General features: G+C 34.8%; 1 protein-coding gene across 1 annotated transcript in view; it reads right to left on the reverse strand.

Moving 5' to 3' along the window:
• The window catches only part of LOC118180910 (ras-related protein Rab-31-like), a 48,255-nt gene extending 44,909 nt beyond the window's left edge, over nt 1-3,346 (reverse strand). Inside the window, exon 1 of the mRNA XM_035349989.2 lies at nt 3,214-3,346. The gene's annotated coding sequence lies outside the window, so the exon portion shown is untranslated. The remainder of the gene's footprint in view (nt 1-3,213) is intronic.
• Nucleotides 3,347-8,255: the final 4,909 nt, after the last annotated feature.

The following is an 8,255-nucleotide window of genomic DNA, read 5'->3' on the forward strand; positions in this document are numbered from 1 at the left end:
TTGCCTTCTGTTTAGAGGCGTACTTGCCGCTCTGCTTTATCTACATTGGTGGAGATTTCAAAATTGTGCGGGTGAACCTGTCTAATTACGAAATAATACTATACGAATCTACTCCACACTGGCTAAACTTTTTCGTCACAGTTATGTCATCTTCCATATTCCTAACTTTATCGCTCTATATGCACAGTTCAGAATCCTCAAGTATCTACAACGAAATATCACACCTTTTTACTTTTTAAAAATTCAATGCATATATTACTGTGCATATAAGTAATATATGCATTGAATAATATATATATATATGTATGTATAACAGTAATATATACATATATATATATATATATATATATATTACTGTACAATTTGCTGTCCATATTGAAAAATAAGGAGTACAGTACGTACCTTTTTATGAAAAGCGCATTTTTGTTGTGACTTATTTCACTTGTTTGACGGTAACATCAGAAGAAGCTCACGAAATTCATCGTTGCAAAGAGTGGAAGATTGCGCCTGTCTTTTGGCAACAGCCTTGAGCACCATACATGTGACAGTACGACTTTGTTCAGTTCTTCCCCCCGATTTTGATGAAGAGTACTCCAAGGGGGACGGGTGCGAAGGATCTCCCACTCGCATCCCTTACCACCAGCCTCTCAAGAGGACTTTTTGCTCACCGGCTATTTAGAGTGCCCCCTCACCGTACAGACACTATACATTTACAAGCATCCATGCCTTCGCAAGGATTCGAGCCGGGCCCTTCGGTACAGCAGTCAGCGTCGCTAACCACTTTCCTGGTTGGGCGGCAAAGCGCATTTTAAAAATTTCATTGAATTTCTATAAAGTAAGAAGGTTTTAAGATTTATCACTGTTACTGCTATGAGATACACTGAACTACTATTAAGAAAAATAGGTACTTTATTTTGGCTTTGGCGCAGATTATTTAATCTTATTTTGGCGTAGAATTTTTACTAGGATAATAATCTATACCTATTACTCAGGCGGTATAGTGGTTAGGGGAGCGCCTACTGAGGTACCGGTGGGCCCGGGTTCGGATTCCGCAGAAGGCATGTCTGTAATTCTCAATCCCTTCATAGGAGGTAACGGTGGTACACCTAGTTTAGGTGCTTCCACAATAAAGTGAGCACCACTTCCGGCTTTAGTAGTGGCCAAGCCTATGTCGGGTAAGTGCCCGCCAATTGGAAAAAAAAAAAAAAAAAAAAAAAAATAGTACATAACACTTGCAATTTTAACTTATCCTTACTAGCTGTCTCGATAATCATATTTAATTAATTAATAAAACGGAAAAAAATTAAGTACCGAAAACAAACCGTATAATTTTGTAGCCTAGTATGCACTATATGAACCAGTTTTTGTAACTACTCTAATAGTGGAAGTGTTTATAAAAGCTCTCAGGCATGTTATATCAAGCAGATATTTTATTAAGATAGCGATAAAGGAAAAAATATTAAGATATACACATAACTTTTTTATAACCAGGCAGTTTGACGCAATATGTGCAAAATATTTCTACAATCTGAAAACTGAATTAACTTCAGAATGGATACATGAGGCAATCAGCTACCGCATTTATAAAGCAGTATAATTCCGGGAAATTTAAATATCAGGTTTATTAAAATAATAGCCATGAACACAAAGTTACCAACCTCGAGATTAGAAGCATTCTTAAAACTGGCAGTTTTCCAGCAAAGATAAATTTAAGATCTTCCTCAAGAGTAATCACAGCTGTCACACTCGCTATTTGCTAAGCCGCGTGGATGATGAGTGCTATGATAAAGTAACGTAAACGTAATGTAACATGACACGAAAACGGGAAGACTTGACTATAGACATTTCTAGCCATACATAAGATATTATTGCCATATATAAGGACAACTTTAAGTTGATAAAATTAATATTGTGAATAAGGAATTTTCATAGCTCATGCGAAGAAAAAGGGCGGGGTGCAGAAATAAGTAAATGGTTTATCGGAAGTCGGAAACTAATTAAATTTTGCTACGCTTCAGCTCCTCCTGGATACAGCGGAATAACCAGTCCAAAGATTAATGTAATACAACTATTGCTTATCTAATCCAGTTAGAATAAAAATTCTCAAAGATATTATTTCCTAATCTCTTGCTTAATGTCACGATAACAAACTGTTTGATATCTTCCTCCGAAGAATATTTTTATCGTTATCTAGCAATAGGTAAGTAACCACGCATGGCAGATTCATCTCTGTTATTTATAATATCAGATTTTATACCCACACCAGCGACCGAAAGCTGAAAGACTCCTGAATATTTGCAGGTCGTCCGGGTTCGAACCCACGTGAAAGCGCTGGCTGCGTCGTTGATATTCATGTTTTTCTCCATGTGTAACGTGAATAAGAGAGAGAGTTTATCACAGAAAGTCCTTCACGAAAGACATGCCTCCCTTTAGGCAAATAGCCCTAGTGTGTTTGTCGTGTGAACTAACTCTGTGCTTCTTAATCCATGGTCGGAGGAACACTGGTGCTTCGTAAAGCCAGTTCCGGTATTGTGCAAATAAATCAAATGCACAGTTAAATGTTTCTGCGTAAGAAAAATCAATACAATGTACTAGAGTAACGCCTGTGTGAAAACTGTAAGAGTAGTAACTGCACGGAAGAAGGGTTAAAAGTACCCTTTATTAACTCTTTAAACTTTACAATGCGTCAGCTCGACGCTAACAAACTACGCCTCTGCTTGGGCGGCAACTGAAATTAAAGAACTAACTAAAGATTAAGATATGTGCAAGTCGTCGAACTAAACTACAGGGCTCAGAATAATTCATGTTTCTTAAACCCCCGTCGAAAACTAGTGGCAGCAAGTAAAGGCAATTAAGCCACGCGAACCAGCAATAACTCTGGGAGCAGACGCTTAGGCAAGGCAACAAAGTAACAACAATAGTCTAACTCCCTCTCTCTCCTAGTCAACCTCCGTTTTTAAACTCTTTCTTCAAGGTAGAATTTGCGTTTCTTCACGCGCGCTACCAAATTTAAAAATTCTGGCACTGACAATTAGGGAAATGAAAGCTTATAGTAAAGAATAACAAATTAAATAAAATTGATTATTTAAAATAAATATAAATCCCTAGAACAATATAAAATAGTTTCCGTGTGGGATTTTAATCAGCTAACGGGAATACAATTTAAAGGTTTTAGTTATATATGTGGTAGAGCAAACTTAAAACACACTTAACTGCAGTATTCCGTGCAGGTATGAAAAATGAAGTCATAGTCTAGACCTAAACCAAGCAAGTTGCGACAGAGTGTTTATCAGGGTAAGGGTCGATTCGCTGACGTGCGTGAGGTAAGGCTGTAGTAGGTTGATCGTCGGAATGAAAGTGTTGAACGTAGAAGGGAATGTGTAAGCAAAAGGGCTCGATAAGAGAATGTGCGAAAGATACCAAGGGGCAAGGATCGATTCTGAGCTTCGGTTTAACAATGCTGTGACTTCCACCCAAGCAAACAAAACCTTCTCTTCCCTTACTCCTCTTCTCTTACCCCCCCCCCATCGGTAAGTCGGTTCATTTTTAATTTTCGAGTATTCTACATTAGTGTGCCTGCGCAGTTTACATTTCAATTCTGAGTAGTCAGATTAGTTTATTTCCAGTATTTGTATCTATTATATTTTTTGAGTTAAATAAATATACCTAAGTCTTACATCATATTATCAATTAATTTTATATTTTTCATAAATGTATTTTATTATAGGTAATGGATAATTTCACCATTAAGAAATTTCATCTTACTATCAATGAAGACAAGGCTACTGCTAGCACTAATATAACTGAAGATTATACATACGAAATAAAAAGAATATGAAATCAGCTTGAAATGACAGTCGCTTGTACGACGAAGAATGCTTAAAATTCGGATTTACCTGAACCATAAATGCAGATTGTCCAACTGCTGTCTGTGTTGTATGTCAAAAAACTTGCCAACAGTGCGATAGTGCCAGCTAAACTAAAGAATCATTTTTCAATTGAACACAAAAATCTTTCATAAAAAATAACGAATACTTCGAAACGATTTTGAAACGCAATGTAAACAAAGATAATAATTTGGAAAAATAATGAAAGTGAGGGATAAAGCTCATCTTTCGTCAGATGAAACTGCCGAATTACAAGCATCAAAATTAAAGCCATACACGATAGCAGAATCTCTCATTTTACCCACTTGCTGTGAAATAGTGATAATTAGTATGAAGCAAAAGCAAAGTGCATGATTCGCATGAAATAATGACCGTGCCCTGAAACACTGAAAGAACAGTCACAGGTGAACTTGTTAACGTGCCCTTTTATTTACAAGTACCCGAATCAATTGATATAAGTGGCAAGGCGCATCTCTTACGCTTTGTACAACTTATTTATAAATAGAAAATAATAAATCAATGTTTATGCTGCAAAGAACCTTGGGACTTACAACTGGTCAGGACTTATTTGACGCGATAACGTCGTATTTTAACATATTCAAATTATCATAGGCTCAATGTATCGGTATTTATATCAACAGAGTAGCTTTTATGATGGTATCAGTCAAAGGATTTGTGACTTTATCCAAATATAACATTTCACCACCGTTTCTTGCAACAAGAAGTGTTTGTCATAAAGACAATGTCTTAGAAACTAAACGAAGTATTGAATCAAGTAATTTTCATGGCTAATTTCATTAAAATGAGATAGATGAAAAGCCGAATTTTTAAACACCTTTGTTCATATATGAAAGTTTGAATGTTTCCTTCTTTACACAGTTCTTTACACAGAAGTCAGGTGGCTATCAAGTAAAAGGTTTTAAATCGTGCGTTGCAATTAAGAAATGAATTACTCTTTTTTTTTTTTTTTTTTTTTTTTTTTTCAGAAGCATAAAACACGAAACTTCTAATATAGTAAATATCTGAAAAATGATGTCTGGTGCTGCAATTTCGTGCATTTGTCTGCTAGTTTTCTAACTTTAATGCTGTAAGTGTCAGTGTGCAAGGAAACAAGTCAGTGTGCAAGTGTGCTTCATGGACTGGAAAAATATGTGCAATGAATAAAAAAAGCATTTATTATGGAAGAGATTCGAACAAACAACAGTAGAAGGAAATTTTGAAAAATATTTTCCATTGTTAACAACAGAATAATTCCATGGGAAGAAATCCATTTGCTTTTTCTGACTTCTCCAGTTTAACAACGAATGAAGAACTGAAGTCTCTCTCTTCAAATCGTAGAATAAAACTGAAGTTTTTGAAAAGACTCCTAAAGAATGCAGAATCTCTATTAGAAGACGAACACCCGGGTTTAGCCAAAAAAAAAATCACTAAATATATTAAATATGAATATTTTCCTCGTCATAGCTTTGCAAGGTATGAATTTTAACTGTCGCTAACATTTAAAAAAGTGCGAGAGCCTAGAAAATTTAGAGGAGGAGATGCAATTGGCTTTGTCATTTATTCGTCTTAATATTCCTGAAATCTGGAAAAATCACCAAGCTCGTGCATCGCATTAAATTTGAGAATTTTTTTTACGTAATATAATTTTAACTGATTTTTAAATAAATATGTTTGCATCAACCAATATTGGTCGTTTTATTCTTTTGTGAAGTTTTATGAAAGTAATACTTAGAAACAGGAGTGGCCAACTCCGCACGGCCATCCCTGTTTTAAGGATGGCAACAACATCGCGGAGAAGATTGATACTTACTGTTATGTTAACCTCAGAAAAATGGAATATTAAATTTATATAAGCATGTGACCAACTTCGGACATTTTAAGTGCTGACTGGTATCCGAGTGATTTCTTCTTTTATTATCACCAGAAACCAAAAGTAATCTTCTAAATAATAATCATCAGGAAGTTTTATGGAGATATTCTATGTGTAGGAACCAAGTCAAAATATTCAAACATTTATTTATTTACACTTTGATACATTGTTACAAAACTATTAGGTTGTAAATAGTGCCTCAAAACTGTCACGCTAAAACAGTATTTTTATTAAAAACTATTTTCAGATTTTAAAGTAACCAAAAGTTCTTCTTTGTTTTGTTTATTTATGTTTACTGCCAAGATCATGGATAGCTAGGATCTAGTGTTAAGGGGACTCATACACCTTAAACCCCTCATGATCTTCGAATTTGTGACTGTTGCAAGAATTGGGATATTTTATTTATTTTAAAAGCAATTACTTCCAACTTTTTACAGCTGACTACATAATATAGCTGCTTTGGAAACTGGTAACCAGAAATTTTGTGTTGCCACAAATATTTTTGTAATTTAATCCTCTTTGTGACAAAATATTTCGACATGTTTCCTCCTTGCGCGCACGATATTTTAAAAATAGCTAATGGTACATACTTGAAATTTGATGGAATTCTTTATATGGGCACTATTTTCTAACTGAACCAACAATCTGATGAATATTTTAACATTAAAAAATTTTATGGACGGAAACATTACAAATTTTATTAATAAAATACATTTTATAAACTCGACTCAAAATAAAATAAAAATTTAACATAAAATGTTTAGAATTTTAGGTTCACAGTAGTTTCCATATGTTATAAAAGTTGTATATTAAATATGGAATTAAATTATGAAACAGAATGTTTTAAACTGTGCGCGCAAGTTGGAAACATGACGAAAAATGTTGTCACAAAGCGGATTAAATTATAAAAATATTTGTGACAACACAAACTTTCTGATTACTATTTCAGAAAGCAGCTATATTATGTAGTCAGCTGTAAAAAGTTGGTAGTAATTGCTTTTAAAATAAACAAGTTATCCCAATTCTTGCAACAGTCACCTATTCGAACATCTTATGGGTTTTAAGGTGTATGAGTCCCCTTAACTATTCTAAAACAAAAGGAAAGTTTTTTGTTTTCTTTTTTGTGGGAAAATTGTATGAGTAGAAGCTACGAAGATGAGAACAAAACACTACGAATGCTCGTAGCAACTGTAAAAAAATCTTTCCCTTCCCCCCACCCCATTTTTTTGTTTGCTTTCTGGTCAAGATCAAGATCGTCATTGCTCAAGGTGAATGCTGTGAAGAAGAATGACAACGCACTACAAGACGTAACTTTATGAGGAATTTCTTGCGAATAGTTGTTGCGAGTCATACTCAGCACGAAACAAAGATTTATGATCTTTTATAAAATGGTGCTGGACGTAAGCTTAAGCACCACGTTTCTCACTTTTGTTACGTAAAACATGAGAGTGATGCAAAAGTAAAATATTTGTGTATAATTTCTAGCTTCAGCATTCCATGACGTTTAGAGCACGTAGTAAGCTGGAAAGTTCCAAACAATCTTTCACAAAACAATTTATCTTTCTTCTGAGTCGGAGGGGGAGAATTTGCTTTTCCTTTGGATAGTTTTCAGTCTTTAAAATCTTAAATGCCTTTTCAGGTGCTTGTATAAAATTTTAAATCTTTCCGTATTTTGTTGCAGAATAGACGCATTTATGCCATTTTTCAATTACAGTTGAGCTTTAGATATCAGAGCTAGCTAGAATCACATTCCATTTTGATAGTCAGAAAACCCAGAAGCATGCTGAATAAGTAATTTAAGAAAAGGTAGCAATTAAGAAAGGTAACCACAAGAAGGAAATGTTGTTTCACAGCAAACAACGGGACTTAACCAGATAGCTAACAAAAAAGTAACCGACTACAGTTACGCTAGGTATTATATCACAAAAATTAATTCTTTAATATATTTCTTTTGTCTATAATTTTTTTTTGGTATATTTCAGGAAAGGGACTCTTGCTGCGGCGAAGATAAACACGGTTTATTAGTTGGCTGATAAACCGTGACGTATTAGCAAAAGTAATAAAGACTACCTGTCTAAGGGAAGGATATCTTCATGGACGGTTTTCTAAAAGAAACTGGATTGTATTTACATAACATATAATGGAAACCAAGGAAACATTAACCAGAAGTGCCATAACGTCACTATGCTCCGTTTTACCTATTTTAGAAATTCAATATTTTCCATAGGGAACCTAGATCTCACGGTTGGTTAAACGATTAAGATATGCAAAGGCTCTTTGGCTAAGATATGGGTTGGATTAGGTTACTTATTTGCAAAGTCCTCGATGGCTATCGATGTGAAAGGATCCTTAGCTTCGTGAGGAAATTTCTCAGGGAAACTGATTCGCATTCATGTTATACACGGGGAAAGCCACAAAAACTCTCATGCAGCCAGACCGTGCTCGGGACTGGAACCCGAGTCGAATTACCAGTGTTCAACATTTTTCTCTCTTTGCTG

The sequence above is a fragment of the Stegodyphus dumicola genome, chromosome X1 (assembly GCF_044657685.1).
Source record: "Stegodyphus dumicola isolate Sdum_Otavi_A_Nest chromosome X1, ASM4465768v1".
Lineage (NCBI taxonomy): Eukaryota > Metazoa > Arthropoda > Arachnida > Araneae > Eresidae > Stegodyphus > Stegodyphus dumicola.